This window comes from Anopheles darlingi, chromosome 2, assembly GCF_943734745.1.
Source record: "Anopheles darlingi chromosome 2, idAnoDarlMG_H_01, whole genome shotgun sequence".
In the NCBI taxonomy this organism is placed as follows: Eukaryota; Metazoa; Arthropoda; class Insecta; order Diptera; family Culicidae; genus Anopheles; species Anopheles darlingi.
Window position 1 is genome coordinate 4,680,001 of NC_064874.1, and position 20,000 is coordinate 4,700,000.

Below are 20,000 nucleotides of genomic sequence, written 5' to 3' on the forward strand. Positions count from 1 at the left end.
TAAATACTTAACGGCTGTAATTTCATTTCCAACGAGCCTCGACAGCCTCGCGACGGCCGCAAAATGCAAAAAAGTGTGTGTATGTGTGTGTGCATAACCGGGAGCCATGACGGGGTGATGAGGCGCACGGTGCACGCCACGCCACGCCAGCACTCGCCGCCCATTAAGTATGATGATTGGCGTACTTCTCGGCGCTCCTCGCGGTTCTCCTTCATTTCCTTCTGTGTAAAGTGCAGGATTAGCTTCCAGTGGCCACAGAGCGGGAGAGAGCGAGAGAGCGAGAGTGAGCAAGAGAAACGAGGCGAAAGAGGAGAGGGTGGGGCGCCGGAATTTTCCGGATTCGGTGCATAATGAGCCAGAAGCGCCGACGCCATTTACACACCATTCTGCACTCGTAGTAGGCGATGGTTTTGGTGTTTCGTTTCACGGGGAATCCGAGTCCATGCATCATCACGGTGCTGCTGCTGCTGCTGCTGCTGCTGTGGTTCCGTTCTGTACAGGGCTCGGTGTGAGGAGTGAGTGAAGTAAAAGTTGGTATATCAAAGGATTATAAAATTTGCACTAATTTACAGCCTTTCTACTGCTTTTTATCTTGGTCTCGGGGCCCCTTCTCAACAGCACACGTCACGTACGTCAAATCGCTGGACGGATGGACCCGGACCATCGTTATGGGATCGTCCTAGGACGCTTCGGGTTCCAGGAAATGGGTGATCCCTGAACTTTCGATTGAACCGCTCAGGTCCAAAACCCATTTTGATGTCGGTTTGAATTTTCCACGTTGGTGCCGCCCGACCATTAACCTAATAAAAACGAAGTGGTAATAGCATCAATGGCAATGGCGGCTACCTTCCCTCCGAGCAGCAACAGCAACGGCACGACAGCTAACGCGTAGTAAAGCGATCAATAAAACCGAAGCCGAACTCCGTGCCGGGTAGAACCGATAACACCTTGAAGACTGTTGCCCCCCGCGGGTCCCGAGGAAAATCAACAACCAAATTCCCACTTCTCGCCGCGAAAGGAACCGGCTGGGGATCACGAAATACACACGCCACCACCACCACCGCCCACAAGGGTCGGCTTCTCGGTCCGGAAAGCTCAAAATCGAATCAAATTTATTGATTCGAAGAAAATGCGCCCCAAACACGGTGGCGCCTTCCTTTTGTTTCTATCATCCGTCTGGCCACAGGGCCCACGGTTTATCTTCAGGTCTTGGAGTCAACTTTTTGGAGAGCCGGAACGCCTTTGACCTCGTGAAGAAGCATCTGGCAAGCGAGCAGCGAGCGAACGAGCAAGGATCAAGATGGAGGAGGAAGGAGCCAGAAACAAGAAAGCAGATTATTAATTCTGCTTCGTCTTCGTTGGGGAGGGGCTGATGTTGCTGATTCGGGCTTAAAAGCCCGTGACGCAACGCACAACACAATGGATTACCCGGGGTGAGGGTGAACAAGTGGCCAAACAAACAAGAGATCACGTTCTACAGCACGTGGCGTGCGTTTACCGTTCTGCATTCACTTCCCGACGATGAAGACGATGACGACGGCCGAGGATCTTCGTAGAAGAAAAGGGATTAAAAAGACGAGCAGCAGCGCGGAGAGGTGAAAATCATTTCACAAAATGCGGACCACAAGCATGGGAAAGCCTAGCCTAATGGAAAATGAAAGCTAATTCATCTATCCTGGCGTGGCGTCCGATTAGCGGAGGATACAGAAGAGCTATGGCAGAAGAAGAGATAGATTGTAATGGACGTGGGTAGAGAAGTAGTGACTGGGAGTGTAAGTCATTTGGGGCTTGGCCTCGCAGTGTGTGTGTGCTGTGTGTGTGTGTGTGCTGAGTCCTCGGGCTCGGCAAGGATCGCGAAATGCATTGCCCATGTCGGTGGGGCCCCTGGAGCAGCGTACACCAGGCAGAAGGCACCCGGAGTATCATCCCCGGTTGTTGGCCATAATTACGATGAACTTGTCTTGAACACGTAAAAGCACTATAAGTTGGCCGAATGGCACTCCTAGTAATGAGGCCGAGCCCTGAGCGGAGCTGTATGATTTGTTTGAAGCCTGGCGCCGAGATTTCGCTTTTTTGCCGCGTTTTTTTCTGCTGTCCTCGGTCTCGGGGCGGCTCGCTCGGCTGCGAACTGAAGTTGCGGTACATGCAAAAGCGGTCACAAGCCTAGGCCAAGGCGCCAACGGCGGGTTCGAAAGGGTTGAACGACGCACGGGGCTGAACAAACAGTGCCGACGTGGTTGGATGGATGGATGGAGAGAGGTTGAGGCCACTTCTCGGTGGTGCACTCGCACTGGTTCTCTCTGCTACACATGTGCATGCTTGCATGCAGTGACGCGTTCGAGGACGAGGTCGAGCGAGTACCCTACCCCGGCCAGACCCTCCAGGCCGTCCCCTCCTCGGCTGGTCTGTCTGTTCATCCGAGTAATCCTCTCCTAACCGTCCTCGGCCCCTCGGCGAGATTCATGGCCATCGGCAACTAGCGCAGCTCGCCCGATCCCAGTTGGCGGTGGTTTACCCAGCGAGCATGGAAGTGGCTAAGGGGGCTAGTGGAGTCCCGTGCCCACCACCATCGCAATCGCCTGTCAAGCGAGAAGAGTCAACCGCAAGTGGAAATGAAACAAATAGAAAAAGAAGGCAAAGCGGAAGAGGCAGCTGAACGGAAAACCAAGGATTACTTGCTGCCCGCCATGCAGCCCGCCGGGATGCGGGACACCAAAGTGCCGAAGGGCGAAAGATGAGCGCACACGAGTCTCCAGCAGCCTCGGCAGCAGCAAAGTCCACACACCACCAGGTCCGGGCATCCTGGGCCGGTCGCAGTAGCCACTGGCGCTGCTGCTGCTGCTGCTGCTGCTGCTGCTACTGCGATGGCTTTTCAATGCGTGAAAGCTACTTAAGTGGTGTGCCCGGCGTGCTCTGGGAAGTGTTTCTTTTGCGCTCTTAAGTGGTAGTACATTTTGAGGTTAGGAAGTCCGCTAGTGTCACGGGTGTTACAGAGTTGCACTGACAGCTCGCGGTTGTCATTATATTGGACTTTCTCTCCTCCTCCTCCTCATGCTGCCTCTCTCTCTTTCTGTTGAGGGAAAATAATGAGAACACTACGTTTGTTCCGCGTGTTTTCGTCTGCGGTGTTGTGTGATTGTTGCGAAATTAATATCAATTAGCGTTTTATTCGGAGAAAAAAAAAACCCCGACCACACCGTACGAGGTATTGACGAATAAATCAATAAATCGTTTCAAAACTCCCTAGAGAACCAACGCCAGCCTGCGCGCTCTCCACTCAATTCATGGACGTAACCGAGACGATGTATGACCGTCGTCGTTGGGGTTCAAGCCCCAATTGCAAACTTCCTTTCACATTATTTCCATTTCCGACAGCATGCGGAAGTACCCGAACCACGTGGCAGTGGTCGGTCGGTTGGTGACGGGCCACGGCCGTATGGTCCAACAGGTGCAAACGGACGGTGTGTAGGTGATGGTGATAGCGTTTTTGGGGCGATTGGCGAATTTTACGAGCTGCTGCCTGCTACTCGCCATGGTGCCGGGTGCCGGGTGCTGGCCTGACCTGTCAGGTTCGGTTTTCATCGTCTTCCACACGTCAGCCCAAGAATGCACACCCATTTGTCTGACCGTGGGGAGGGGATGGGAGGGGAGCGCCTGCGTTTCCCATTCCCCGCTCTCGTCTCGTTACGGGCGACCTCGCGATCTGTTTAACCTTTCACATACTCGGGGAGCATGTTATCGTTGGGAAATTTGAAAGGAATTCCTTCACCATTCGTGAATGCTCGCTGTACGCCTGAGTCTGACGATGACGGCGATGGAGACGACGGCGACGACGAAGAGCAGGCAGGAGGACATCTTTGTTAGACGAAACGCTGCTGGAGATCGCTTTTGTTAATCCACATTGATTCAATCAGACCAAACCAACCAACCAACCAACCAGCAAACCCACCAGATTCCATGAAATAGCGCTCTGCTGGTAACAGTACACCCACACACACACACAGACACACACACACACACACGCGCTCTTTGAACCGGATGCAATTCATGAAATTAATGCGGTCCGTTTGCGAGGAAGAACTATGTGTGGGTGGTGGTGGTGGTGTTGTGGTACATCAATCCACACCATTTAAGGGTTAAAAGGAGCGTGTCGAGCGAGAGGCGAGGGAGGTGTGCATTCCATGAAATAACCTTACAATTGGCTCACGGCACGGGGGGGATGTTCTTCCCACACACAAAAAAAAAACACAGAACCAAAACAGAAAAAGCAGCAAAGTGGGAAGCCAACTCTCACTAGGGACAAGACTAATGAGCTCACACACACACACACACACAGCGAGGACCGCCGCGTGTGGGCGGTTTCAGTTCCATACCAACTTCTACCAACCGCTTCGTATATAGTAGCCAGGGATGGAACGATGCAGAATGTGGCTGGCTGGTTGGCTGCCGTGCACGCCGCTGAACTGGCAGCCAGAATTATGCGCTATCGTTTTCGCTGCCATCAACCACGCGCCCACTCCCTCACTCAGCCCGTCCCCAGCTTCGGTGCCTTTTGTGTGATTTTCCACCGAACTACCGGCACCAGCTCGGCAGAGGTCCTTCAACCTCCTGTTCCTGCTTCCTCTTCTTCTTCTTCCTCCTCCGCACCATCATGAACTGGCTGGCAGGCAAAACGTCGTCGACACCGGCGTCGAGTGCTGCCGACGCCGACGTCGCGGCCACCGAAGCGTGCGCTGCTCGTGGCGCTCTTGCTGTTGCTGATACTTCAGTGGAAATTTCACGCGAAACACACATTCTGAGTGTGTGTGTGTGTGTTGTGTGTGTGTGTCAGTGTGTGTACTTTGAACGGAAACATACAATACGGGGCTCATGGGGAAAAGGTATGGGATGGAGCCAGCCTGGAATGTCGAGCATCGCGGAAAATCGCGAAACAAAAGCCGGCAGACATGGTATGGTATGTTGCGCGGGGAGTGCGCATGCCGCCGCATTCTGCCGCGCCTGACGACCGGAAACCGGATGTCATTTAATGGTTTGTAAGTCCTTTTTGCCAACTTTTCTATTCCCTATTTAGCGGTACCTGCTCTCTCTCTCTCTCTCGCTTTGGCCGTGTGCTGGAGTGATCATGGAGTCTCTTCCCACGAAAATGAGTTATTTCAGTGAGGACACCATTCGAACATTGGCAGGTGTGCCCCCGGAATTCCCGGTTAGCGTTGGTTGGTGGCGGTGGTAATGAGGAACACAAATGGCGATTCATTTCGAATTCGTCCGTGGCCAAAGTTTCCCAGCCGCGCGTTTCCGGTCTGCGTCGGAGTGGTGCTGGTGGCCGTGCAATGGGAGTGACGACCGGCGTGTGGTGTATGTGTGTGTGCGTCAGCTACGTCGGTGATCAGGTGGTGCTTAGATAAACAACAACATGTGTATGGGAAAGTTGTGCACCGCCACCAATGGCGCCGTGCGCCCCACCCACGCACGTCGCATTCGCTCGGAGTTTCCAATGACAAACATTTGGCAGATGGCGAATCTTCTGCTTTTATTTTTGTTTTTGGTTCGCTTCTCTACCTTTTTTTCAAACAAAAACCTTCCCCTCTCGACAGACAGGCAACGGCATCGGCGATCGAAAGTAGAAAGGAATAAAATAACTTCTTTCTTCTTGGCAGGGCTGGGAGTGCGCAGACACCAACAGCCGTAGCAGCAACAGCAGCAGCAGCAGCAGACACACTCATCCCCGAGGCGTGCATATGAGTAAACTTTTCAATCCGATACGGTGGGCTGGATAATTGGATTTGCTTACTTAGGCTGTATGGCTGCAGATGGGATTCTGGTGGCGTGAGTTCTATCTTGTATTTCGGTTTTGGTCGTCTTTCCAACAATGGGCTAATGAGATTTTAATCATTTATCCGGCAACAGACGATAATCTTTTCTCATATCAAACACCTGCAAACTGAAACACGTGAACCATGGCAAAAAAACTAACAATTTGTCTGGTGGTTTAACGAACATATTTTCTAGATAATCTGAAGGGGTTTAGTATTACTTTGCACATTTATGATCAACGATAGTTAGAATGGACATAATGTTGACTAGTTTGCCAGTATATGACTTTGCATATTTTGCACTTTTTCAACTCATCTTAATGCTCAACTTCTATGAATGCTGATCACCACGGTTCACTGCTCTTGAGCGATGCTCTTTATGCTGCAATGGATACACCACAGTCTATGTACAATATTTATACAGCTGCAGGATTAAACAGTAATAGTGCCCCGGGGGGGAACTTTGAAATGTCTGCCTGCCTGCATCTGCTGCCCTCAAAAGAAAAAGGTTCCATTCTTCGTGAATCTTTTTGTAACGGGTCGGGGCGATCCGGGTGCGAAGGATAACGCGAACCGCTGGCGTTCCACGCGCAGAACGCGGACTCTTACTTACCTAAGCTAACAGGCACTTATCGTAATAAGCGATGACGGAGCGGGGCTTGCGCTTGCGCATTGACCGGTATCCGTAGAAAGCTTATTAGACCGTTTCCTGATCGCTCAGCACTGTGAATCTGAAAAAATCTAATCAGCTACAGAGTGGGTCATACGCTAGCGTAATTGCCGTTCTCCGAGGGATTAGAATCAAACAGTACACCGTGATTTCTGGAAGTAAAGTGACCTTTTATTCAAAGTTTCAAGGGTTTATATACCCTTTCGTTTCCTATCGTTGATAGGCGCGAGCGAGATGGATGATCTCGCTCCAAAAGTTACATATTTAGAAAATATGTTTCGGATAACCACATGCCTTAAATGCTACCGCATGCAGTGATTACGATGTATATAAGAAGTTGGTGATAGCGTGGGAAAGTCACCAACGCGAAGATAGTCCTAGCTGACATAAAACAGACCCTGTACCGAAGTGCATCCATGTTTTGAGAAGCGACCAACGCATTGATTTGTCTGTTTAGGATTCCTATCGCTCTATGGCGTTACCGCCCGCACAGTTGTCGTTCAATACCAGACGCCGTAGTTTTATTACCCTATGTGCGCACGCATTGCGTAACGTACGTATGATGCTCCTACACTTGTCGCCTAATGCGTCGGTTGTTTATCTATTTTCCTATGTCCGACCTTCGTGCATCTGCATACGATGCGGCATCCTAGTGAGGTTTTTTTGGGTTTGTTATAACCGACCTTCGTCGGTTATTTTTGAAATTATAACTTCGCGTTGGTGTGATACGAAATTCCTAACCGTGAATATGATGCAGTTGCCCCGTTCTCAACATACCACCCCTCGTAAAACGCTAAGTTTTACCAAATTAACGGGTGTATATCGGGAGGAAGGTGAGGAACGCTATTAGAAACGAATCTGCTAAATGTTGTTACCGATGCGGCTGATGATCGTCGCTGATTCTAGATGCCGGTGTTGGGGTACTGATGCTCGACGTCGGTGGTGCAGATGCTCGACGCTGGTACTTATGCTCGGTACTGATGTTCGACGCCGCTTCATAATTTGACGGTATGTTCAAGTGGTGATAAAGGATTCCCGTGACAATGAGAGAAGTTTTAATGCCTTCCATGGGTTTTTTGTATTTTCTTATGTATAGTCATGCTACATGATGATTTGAATCAGTTGATTATGCTGGATGTATAATAGGCGTTGCTTCGTTGTGATATACCATCGCACTGACAATTAGCTTAAAACCAACATAAGTGGTTTATTGTTTAGTTGGTGTTGTTTGCGTTCAGTAGTTGTAACTTCATTGGAAGAGGATTTGAACGTTTGATTTCAGTGCTTGTTCATAACGCATTGCCTTGAGGAAGACCCGACTATCATTGTAGTAATCATTGCTTTATTTGATATGGCTTTGCTTTGAGGCCTTGATTATGGCTTGATGTTCACTTGAAGCATTCTGGAAGCGGTTCAGAAGACCAGTGCGTTACCACTCGCTATAGAGTTGCGCTTTCATTGCAGTTAATTGCAGTTTCCATCTGTTAGGCGGTTTACAATAGCATAATATTACTGATTCAGAAGATCTGATGACGTAATCGTAAACCCATTTTCATGTGGCATCGTAAATATTGGTGATCCGATTTGGCGACGATGGACGCAGATGACTGTTTGTGGTCGCTGTATAACTTGAAGAGATATCCCTTTTGTAAGTTTCGTTCCACAGGGATGCGATAGGTCATTGTGAAGCAGCCCGCCAAAATGCGTACCGTTGTCAGCATTGCACTTGTTGTCACTTGATGATTGGTCGCAACGAATAGTGGCATCAATATTACGAATGTATGTGGAGTACAATTCATAGTTCTAATCTCAATAACAACATATAATTTTCTGACAACGAGTGCTGAGCTACCTTGAGATAAAATAAAGTATTTCGTTGTGGCTGTTACATTTTCCAGTCCACTCATGCAAGTTAATTTTAATAATGGTATTCCTTGCTTACATTAGGGAGTTGTTTGCTTACGTTTTCCTGCGCGCAGCTGTAATCTTTGACCTTTCATGCTAGTGCAACATGTTTGTTTGAGATTCCTTACTGATTCATCGTTTGTTTTATTTATTTATCATTTTAGGTTGACCCAATTCTATGTTGCCAGCTTTCTGACATTTTCTTGTGGGAAGTGAAGGCTTGTGGGAAGATATGGTGCTACACTCATCAAGGGGTAGCTGGTAATGTTGATATCGTTGTTGGCACAATCGCATGCAATTAGGCCATTGATGGAGTATCTCCTTATTTGGCTGGCAAAAAACAACAACGTCATGAGCACGAATGCCCGTGAGTCTAATCTCATTACCTTGGATGCTCGTTTACGCGTGTCGTTGGCGCGTGGTTCGAGCGTTATGGATTCCGCCCTTCGTTTAGAGCCCGTAACATGCTTTGTCCGTACCGTTTAAACTCCCTACGGCTCGGGTGCATAGCTGGACGGCGGTCCTGTGGTTTTTTATTTTCTTAGGTGCAGGAACCTTTAATTGTTGTTCTTTAATGTGACCTACGAATTCGCCATTGTTAATCGCAACTTCGGTTGCGACCGGCAATTTGCCGTTGTCGTTAGGACGATAAAAGTCCTTGTCACCTTGGGGTCGTTGTTTCATTTCAACCCTTGATACAACATCTTTATGATGTGTTACGACGTTCTTCTTGGCTCTATTTTTTGGTTCTTTATTACCCGATTGTGGGATGTCTTGTTTAGCATAAACATCCAATACGGCCAAACTGGTTGTAGGACGGTGATATTCCCCTTGTAATGTTTTTATTTTAGCTGACCTGATCTGTCCATCCTTCCCTTTGAATGTTTCTATTACTTTCCCTTTCATCCATTTACCATTATTGTTGGTATTATCGGTAATGACGACTATATCACCGATCTTTAGTGGTTCGGTAATTTTATTCCATTTGGATCGGTGAGCAATGAGCGGGAGATATTGTTTTTCCCAGCGTTTCCAAAAATATCGCCGGTAATGCACTGTTAATCGCCAGTGCTTTCTTTCCATCTTGTGCGCTTCGAAGTTCAATGGTAGAGAGCAATTACCTGCTCTGCCTATCAGGATGTGGAAGGGTGTTAGAGGTTCGTCCCCTTCTCCGTTAAGCGGAATGTCCGTTAGAGGCCGCGAATTTAAAATAAATTCGGCTTGAATCAATGCACTTCTAAGGACTTCGACTGTGGGCGGATGATTTTCCCGACATCCTATCATTGCCTCCAAGTTGCTTTTGATGATTTTAATTAACCGTTCCCAGGCTCCACCGAAGTGGGGTGCTCTTGGAGGATTAAAGTGCCATGCGATGTTTAGTTTCATTGCTTCTCCGTCTACCATTTTGGAGTTTATGTCGTTAATAACCTCTGCTAATTCATTTTTGGCGCCGACGAAGTTTGTTCCGTTATCGCTATAAACGTGCGATACTGCGCCTCGTCTGCCTTGGAAATTCATAAAGCAAACTAAAAATGAATCAGCGTCCAATTTTTCAGCTAATTCCAGATGTACCGCTCGAGATGACATGCACGTAAATATTACCCCCCAGCGTTTTTCCGTTGAGCGCTTCACCGTTACGTTGAACGGACCGAAATAGTCGACTCCGGTGTGCGTAAATGGAAAAACGAAGCTTTCCGTGCGGCATTCTGGAAGTGGTGCCATGATAGGTGGAATTGGCTTGGCCTTTGCGTTTTTACAAAATTGGCATCTTGCTTTAACATATCGAAAGGCGACATTTAATCCGATTATATGATATTTTTGTTGCAGTGCAGCCAATACCACCTTATCAGATTGATGGTTGTACATCTCGTGATACCACTGAATTATTAAATGAGTTATTTTATGGATTTTGGGTAGAATAATGGGAGTTCTGGTCGGAATTGGAACATTGTTAGCAAACTCTAGTCTGCTTTTAAAGCGCATCACTCCGTGTTTGTCTAATATCGGCGTGAGCTTTGATAAAGGTCCAATGGTTGTGAGTGATTCATTTTTCTCAAGATCTGCTACTTCATCGGGGTAAATATCCCGTTGTGCCTTTTTATATAAAATGTTTTCCGCTCTAAAACGATCGTTAACGTCGTATGTTTTCTTGAAATCCTTTTTCAAGCTAAAATCTATTATTTTGAGCAGAAGGCACGTCCTTTTAATTAATTTGAACCAATTAGAGAATTTGTCTTCTTGAATGACGTCGGTTTGCTGATGAACATAAACGAAACATAATTCTTCTTTCGTTTCTTTTTGTTCAATTTTGGGCCAGTCCTTCTCGGGCAATTTTAAGAATTTAGGACCTGTTAACCAAATCGATTGTTTGGTTATTGCCTTTGTGGCTTCGTCTGCTGGGTTTTCCCCAGATGGTACCCATCGCCATTGATCGACCGTTGTTGTGTCCAGTATTTCACCAATTCTGTGGGCTACGAATTGTTTATATTTACGGTGTGTGGAATTTATCCAAGCTAGCACCGTTTTAGAATCGCTCCAAAAAACAGATTTTGTGATTTTTAATCTTGTTTCATCTAAGGTCGTGTTCCACAATCTTACCCCCAGTAATGCTGCTTGCAGTTCCAATCTTGGTATTGATAAAATTTTAATGGGAGCAACTCTAGCCTTTGCTACGAGTAATTGAACGTGAGGATTTTTACCAACATTGCTTCTTGCGTATATTGCTGTAGCGAACGCTTTATCAGAAGCATCAACGAAAACGTGAAGTTCAATTTCCGACGTGGGTGTATTCATAATCCATCTCGGAATGCGAATATTATTGGTTAATTGTATTGCCTTTAACCAATCAGCCCATAATTCGAACAATCTTTTCGAGATTGGTTTATCCCATTCACTCGTTTCCTTGTGAACTTCCTGCATAAGCATTTTACCATGAATGGTAACGTGGGAAATCAATCCCAAAGGATCGAAGAAGCTCATTACGTACGACAAGACTTCTCGTTTCGTTGGTGGTCTTATGTTGTTGAAAACATCTGTTGGCAGTTTTTCTAATTTTGCTTTGAACCCGATGTTGTCCTTCACCGTATTCCAGTAGATTCCCAGAATTTTGGAAGCGTCGCTATCCTTATCCTCAAGTGGTTTAATTTTGTCTGCGTCCGTTCTTTCGGCAGGGATAGTTTTTAATAACTCTTCATTGTTCGAGCAAAACTTTGTTATGAAAAATCCTCCTTCATCATGCGCTTGAATTACTTGCGACACAACCCTTTTAGCATCGTTAATAGAATTGAAACTGTCATTGTAGTCATCAACGTAATGTTGTTTAACTATTGGAGTTAACGCCAGAGGATATTTATCCTTTAAACGTTCTGCATTTGTATTCTTGGCCGCTTGGGCGCAAGAGGGTGAGCAGGTTGAACCAAATGTCATGACTTGCATAACATAAATGTCTGGGTAACGATTTTCGCAGTCGCGCCAGAGAAATCTCTGAGCATTTTGATCTTCCTTGCGAATTTTGACCTGGTGGAACATTTCCTTGATATCTCCACAAATTGCATATTTTCCTTCGCGGAATCTTATAAGAATTCCGAACAAGGATGTAGTACCATCAGGGCCCGACAACAATGCGTCGTTAAGCGACTGCCCTTTTACCTTTGCCGCCGCGTCAAAAACTAGACGAGGTCTAGGTGGCATTTTATTTTTGTTTACCACAATAAAGTGTGGCAAATAAAACAATGGAGAATCAGTTTTCATCACTTCAGTAGGGTTTAATTTACGAGCGTAACCCTTTTTAACGTAATCTTGGAACGTTTCGATAGCCCATTTTTTCATACTTGGATCTTTATTCAATTTGGTTTCCAAATTGATTAGTCTCGACATGGCGTTATCAAGACTTAGTGGAAACTGATGATTATCCTTTTTCCACAATAGACCGACTTCGTAACGTCCGTCTTTAAATTTCAACGTGTCTTTCAAAATGGCTTTAGCCCGTTTGTCTTCCTCTGATTCGGGAAGATTAGAAATGGCTTTAACTCCAAAGTCTTCGACTGAGAAGTATTTAGACAACTGTTTTTGTAATTCATCTTCCTGAATTATCATTGCATAATTTAAGTAGTTGTCGTTTGGCAGTTTGCCATAGATTAGCCAACCCAGCTTTGTTCTCATGGCTATTGGCTCTCCTAATTTTCCGACCTTATGGTCGGAGCCCATCAATAAATGATTGTGATTTAACCCTATCATGAGGGTCGGTCTTGCATCTTTAAATGATTGAATGGGTAAATTTTTGAGATATGGATACTTGGAGGCCATTTCATCATAATTGAAGGATTGAACTGGCAAATTTAGATTGTTCACAGTTCTTACGTCCTTTAGACGATACCCCTTCTTTGTGGCGCCTTTAATGGACAATTTTACCTGTTGGCTTTTATTATTTGTTAATTGTTTGTCCTGCGTCCACGTAAGGTGCAATGGAGTTTCTGGTCCTTCCAATTGCAATTGTTTGGCTACATTGGCCTCTAATAATGTTACGGATGAACCTGGATCCAGAAAAGCGAAAGTGTCAAATGACTTATCGCCGTTAATTAATTTCACAGGAAGAACTTGGTAATGTATCGTTGACGATATAATGTCTTCATGGTGATTTAGAACTGCATTTTGCTCGGTATTTGCCCTTCTGTCATGCAATAATTTAAAGTGCTTATTCGTGCACCCATCAATGCCACATGGTTTTGCCCGTGGGCATTCATCAATTGAGTGGCTATTAGAAGTCAAGCATCCAAAACAAAGTTTGTTTTTCGTGGCTACTTCGACCCTTTTGGTTATATTATTTCTGATGAGCACGTAGCATCTGTTTGTATAATGGTTTTTCTTGCAAATGAGACATGAAGGCGAGTTTGGTTTCGGAGCATTTTTAGGTTCATACATTTTGGGATTTTTATTGTTTTGTTTTCCCTCCGGTTTCTTGACCGGTTTTTGAGTGTGGAGATTTACACTTCCCTTGTGGGTATGAGTGTTGATGGTATTCATCATTTGAGCTGTTCTGGCAAAAGGCTTAAGCCACTCGCATAAATTGTCCAATGTTTGGACGTCGAGCGCAGATTTGGCCTGTGCCATGTATTCAGCCCTTTTTACCTGAATAGGTTGAGGTAATTTAGCGGTCAATTCCATAACCAATCTGTGATCTGCCAGATATGCTGGTTTGTTCATCAGATGTACGTTCTTGACGATATTTTCAAGCCCATTAGTCATTTCTATGACTACATTTCTGGAATCCTTACGTATTTTTTGGATGTCATTCAACAATTCCAAATAAACCAAGTCGGGTCTACCAAAGGTTTCGCCCAAACGGTTTAAAATTTCTGGTACGTTTTCGGATTCCAACATTAATTGTTGCACGCCCTTGAGGGCGGCACCGTATAGAGCTTGTTTGAGTCGATTCAAATTCTCCAAGTTTGTAAACGACCCTTCGTTCGATGTTTCATCAAACGTCTTTTTGAAATTTGGCCAATCTTTGGGGTTTCCGCCAAATTTCGGCAGCTGCGTCAGTGCTTGCCTTTTAAGTAAGATTTCTAAATGAGAGGATTCGGATAATGGTTTTCTTTGTTCTTGTTGCCCTAAAACCAATTGTTCTAGAATTTTTTCCAGAGTCCTATTTTCCGATTTTTCCCCTTCCTCTCTTGTGGTTGTTGTGGGTGTTGACGCTTTGCTGGACGTAGCTTTTGCGAGGTCCTTTAGCCGATTCATTTCGTAAACCACGTGTAGGCACTTAGGGCAACGCCAAAAGGTTGTTGGTTTACTTGTCAGCTTGTTGCAAGCAAGATGGAATAAACGGTCGCAGTCGCCACATGCGATCATTTTGTCGTCCGTTTCATCTGGACCCTTACACATTCGGCAATTGCCGACTGGGTTAGGCTCAAATTTATAAGGCATCTTGGATTAACTATTCCTCTATTTGGTACTTGGATACTTTGTGATCGTTATTAAGAGGGTTAGTTTAGCTGAAACAATTTATTAATATCTCTCTGTTGGAGTAATTTATGAATCGGAAAGTTTAAGTGAATGTGGCTCTTACCTGCCACCTATTTTGACTCGACACCTTTCTACTTACTGAACCTTGTGGATCGTGGATTGGCTTGCGAGTCTTCGTTCGCGCGTATGATACTCGATCGTCCTCGTTGGAACGCGAGCCGGTGGATACCTTAGTAGGATGAATCTTCTTTCATTCAGGATCTTTGCCGCCGCTGCTCGAGCTTGCTCCTGGTTCCAACCGTAGTGCAGAACTTAATTTCACATTAAACTGTAATAGCCTTTCTGGCTATATGTTGTCGCCGTTTTTACGGTCGACTTTGGTTGCTCTGTTGAGCTTTTGCAGATCTCTTCTGCTTTATCCGTGTCGATTGAACGATCTAGGATATTAGGTATTCGTTTGTACGAACCCCGATTTGATCAAGGAATTTTACGATGATCTGGCGCGACCCGGAATTACTGGATAAGACCGGCCTCGGTGACGTTGTCACGCTAGAGTTTGCTGCACTATCTTTGTAGTACGCTCTGCCGCTTGATGGTGAATTATCACCCTGTGCGATACGATCCTGGGAAACGTATCGGTGAACACTTTCACTCCGGAAGCTTGCACCTTCCAGCCACTGTTTACGGAATATTTTCCGGCCAATCCGTCGCGGAACTGGACTTATTTAATAGTTTTTGTGCACTAACACTTTCGTGATACACTTCTGCGCTTTAGGCGGCAGTTTGCCTTACTTCACGACTCACTTTAATTGTGCGAATCTGGCTGAGGCACCCAAGATTCGGTGAACTTTCACTTTGGGATCGTAACCTGATTACGCAATGGCACACGCGGTGCTTCCCAAACACTTACTAAGGCTGTTCTTTAGGCGACAGCACACCTATACGTGAGTACGATCGGTCGAAGCTACAACGCGCGAGAATTGTAACTTCCTCTCTGGAGCCACCATGTAACGGGTCGGGGCGATCCGGGTGCGAAGGATAACGCGAACCGCTGGCGTTCCACGCGCAGAACGCGGACTCTTACTTACCTAAGCTAACAGGCACTTATCGTAATAAGCGATGACGGAGCGGGGCTTGCGCTTGCGCATTGACCGGTATCCGTAGAAAGCTTATTAGACCGTTTCCTGATCGCTCAGCACTGTGAATCTGAAAAAATCTAATCAGCTACAGAGTGGGTCATACGCTAGCGTAATTGCCGTTCTCCGAGGGATTAGAATCAAACAGTACACCGTGATTTCTGGAAGTAAAGTGACCTTTTATTCAAAGTTTCAAGGGTTTATATACCCTTTCGTTTCCTATCGTTGATAGGCGCGAGCGAGATGGATGATCTCGCTCCAAAAGTTACATATTTAGAAAATATGTTTCGGATAACCACATGCCTTAAATGCTACCGCATGCAGTGATTACGATGTATATAAGAAGTTGGTGATAGCGTGGGAAAGTCACCAACGCGAAGATAGTCCTAGCTGACATAAAACAGACCCTGTACCGAAGTGCATCCATGTTTTGAGAAGCGACCAACGCATTGATTTGTCTGTTTAGGATTCCTATCGCTCTATGGCGTTACCGCCCGCACAGTTGTCGTTCAATACCAGACGCCGTAGTTTTATTACCCTATGTGCGCACGCATTGCGTAACGTACGTATGATGCTCCTACACTTGTCGCCTAATGCGTCGGTTGTTTATCTATTTTCCTATGTCCGACCTTCGTGCATCTGCATACGATGCGGCATCCTAGTGAGGTTTTTTTGGGTTTGTTATAACCGACCTTCGTCGGTTATTTTTGAAATTATAACTTCGCGTTGGTGTGATACGAAATTCCTAACCGTGAATATGATGCAGTTGCCCCGTTCTCAACACTTTTCTTCCCCCGTCTAACCACACCTTTGTTTTAGACGGCATCTTCAAGCGAAAGCTTTTGCTTTCCAATCTTCCACAGAGAACGAACATGCTTCAATTGTTCTTTCTATGAGACGGGATCATTATGTGCTCTCTGTGACTAGGTCAGGCGGGTTGCAATCCCATGTGCACTTTGATCTGCTCACGGAGTTGCATGGAACGATGGACCGATCAGCCACAACGACACACACAGGCACAGGCGCGAACTGACACTGAGCCACAAGCGTCTAGCTAGGCTCAGTAGATCCGGATATGCTAGGATACGACTTCCTATTCCCCCGGCATGCTGTGCCGGTGAAGGTGATTGAAGAGTGAATAGCCTGTAACTAGATTACCTTAAGAAACTAACCCACTTTCCCCAGCCTCCTTACACAACTTGTCACCGCAAAGCGTTCTCATATTTGTTCGCCATATTAAAGGCACCGCCTTTTTGTCGCCTTTACTGTTACCTGCTGACTGAATTAACCGACATAAAAAGCGCCACCTCTGCCGTTCGTTTTCGTTCGTTGTGGTGCTGGGCTGCGGTTTCCGGCTACTCTTTGCGCGACCGCCACGAAGCCACGAAGCCACCTTTGAAGCCACCACGCGACCACAGGCCAGGAACAGAACAGGCAATGTAAACAGCGGCAACAGCAGCAACAGCGGCAGCAAATCTAAAAGAGTTTTACGATTACAGGCGCTTACACCCTATTCCCCCAGCATAAGAAGTGGTGGGGAAGGGAGGGAGGGTGGGAGGGGGGTGGCATCATCCAACATCGGCATCCAACATCGGCATCCTCCAGCCGGAACAGCCGGTCGGTAATCCAATTATAAGCAGCAAAGTGCCACCAACATTGCCATTGCTCTCTACTACCGGCGACGATACCACGACGATGGAATGCAAACACGGCGCGTGTGTGTGTGTGTGTTAGTGTGTGGTGATGGTTGATGTGATTTTTTCCTCTCATTTTCCATCCAAAGTTGACTCGTTTAAGTTCGTTTTCCTCGTCTCCGACACAGTTTTCCACCGACCAACCAACCAACCAACCGACCGACCGACCAACCGGACCGACCTTCTGCCACCTGCCGCACGCATTCCTTCCGTGGAAGCTATTTTCGCATTTCGTGTGTCGAACGCGGTCGGTCTGTCCGTCGGTTGGTTGGTCGGTTGGTTGTCCGGGGGGAGGTATCGGGGCTGTGTTTCATGTTGTACGTCTTTTCTATCGCCGGCGAAGCGGAATATATTAGTGAAGGAACCACGAGCACGTGCCCAACCCCGTGTTGGTGGACTACGTTTCCATGGATTCCATGTCCTACCCCCAACCCCACCCCGCCGAACCAACCAGCCAACTTGCTAGCATCTACCTCTACCTCGAAGATAACGGGAGGGGAAGCATATTTTCACGGTCCAAAGGACAACACATTGGCGATGAATCGACAACGTCGATGGTTGTAGATGGCTCATCGCTTCTCACAGTTCCGGCGAAACGGATGCTGCGTACCACCAACCAACCGATCGGCCTGCAGTAGTAGTAGGAGGAGGAGGAGGTGGAAGCTGCTGATAGCTTCTCAACTGGAAAATAACATTATAAATACAGTCGCTCTCTAGCCCGGAGCTCTAGCTAGCCGAGTGCCGCCAGGACTGTGCCTCCCACGCCGCACGCCGATAACCTTCAAAAACATATCAGATTCCTTGTCGCTCACCATCCCGTCGCTCTTGCCCCTCTTGAAATGATGTCACGCGGCCCTCCCCCGGTTGCCCTATGGTGACGTATCGGATGTCGATGATTCCGCGAAAGTCACGCGAAGACATCTCCACGCCACGCCACGGCGGTCGCCACGTTTTCCATTTTTCGAGAGTTCATCTTCAAATCTCGTGTACGTGCCGTGTCTCGATGTTAAGTATTTTAGTCTAATCTTTGTGCACGTGCCCCTGTGTGTGTGCCTGTGTGTGTGTGTGTTTGTGTGGCTGAAAACCAAAACATGACTTTCGTTTGGACGTGGGAAAGTCACCTTAAAATCCTCGTTCGGGCCCTTTTGTGGTGGGGCACAGGGCGTCCGTTGTCGAAGGTTAGAGGTAGAAAGAGGATGTGAGGAGGGGGGGAAGGGAGGTGATGGTATGGGGTAGCCTTTTGGACGGGTTTGCTCGGGCCAGTTGGGTCTACAGCAGCAGACTGCCTGAAGCTGTTTTTCATGAAGCCTTTCGAACCGTACCGGGTGCTGCATCCCTTCTAAACTCCGATTGTTGTTTTATGGAAAACGCACACACACACACACACACACACACCAGGCACACAAACCAGACACACAAACTCAGTTTTGGTCTCCATCATTTTCACATAGAACTAGAGAGTGAAAGAGAGAGAGCGGAATCGCTCAAGTATGCGCGCGCGCGTGTGTGTGTGTGTGTGTGTGTGTGTGTGTGTGTGTGTGTGGAAAGGTAGCAAATCTGATCCTCGAGAAAACACGATCCCCCCGGCCACACGCCCACACGGTAGCCGGGCACAGCTGGGGGCACCATTCTTTTCCCAGCAGTCCAATAAATCAGCACTTTATGCGCTTCGTTTCCTTCGGTTCGTTCACAGAAACTGGGATCTGATCTGGTGCCGGTTGCTGGTCTGTGGCCTACGGGATGGTCGATTGAAATCCGAACAGATCCGATGGAGTGGCTTCAAATTCGGACACACACACACACACACACACACACACACACACACACACCGGCTGGTCTGGGTCTCACACGGTCAAAGGTGAGGCCCGAGAATCGAACACATCAATGATGCCAGCGGTGTGATGGCCATTGGTTTGTGTTGGAGGAAAATGAAAAGAAGAACAGAGAGAATCACGACGAAAAGCCAAAACCTCCCCCCGCCCTCAAAAAGCTATGGATGGAAGACATTAAATCCTCCCCATCCCCAGTGCCCTTTCTCTCTCTCTTTCTCTCCCTCTCTCTCTTCGATATAAGAGGATTAGAAATTAAAAATATATCATTGCGTCCCGACGATTCCCGGCTCCATTTCCGTTACGCCAATCCACTTGTGAAAGCCGCAGACACCGCACCGTGAACGGGGACAGGCAAACCAGTACGGACACGTGGCCCCGAGTTGTGGCAGATGAGACGCATGCCAGAGACAGCTTGTCCATCGCTGCTCAAACGACAGCGCATCCGGGGTCCTTCCGGACGTCCTCTGCTACGATCCTTCTGGCCATCCTCGAAGACGTTGCTGTTGCTGTTGCTGCTGCTGATGCTGCTATTGGTGTGCGTTTGCGAAGCAAAGTTTCATAATTTTCTGACAACACAGCACAGCGAGACAGCTAGAAGCGCCAAGGAAGGGTGAGGGCAAGACGACAAAATGTAATAGAAACAGCCACCTACCAGCCTCACCTGGTCGGTCCCGGTCGGTCTGCTGGAACCTCCGGGTATTCATTGTGTGTTTCTCGGGGGGGTGGGTGCAGAAAAGGCATGAGCATGAGACGGATTTCCGTTTGTGGCATACTAATAACGCTGATGATGCGATCCCAGGGCCATCCAACGAGCGCTCCTCTCACCCGCTCGCTTCCTGCAAGCCGGGCCCGGTCCGTGGCCAAAGCTGCTGCTGCTGCTGGCCGGTTATCTCTTTATCATTATCTGCATCGCACTGTCCCCCCTGTGCGCACTCTCTTTCTCTCTCTCTCTCTCTCGTTGTCTTCCTCTCTTTCTCTGTCTCAGT

The 20,000-nt window shown here is 47.3% G+C and overlaps 1 protein-coding gene across 1 annotated transcript in view; it reads right to left on the minus strand.

The window, feature by feature from the left end:
• Positions 1 to 20,000, minus strand: part of LOC125951450 (1-phosphatidylinositol 4,5-bisphosphate phosphodiesterase epsilon-1-like) — a 59,828-nt gene that overhangs the window by 23,413 nt on the left and 16,415 nt on the right. The window lies entirely within an intron of this gene.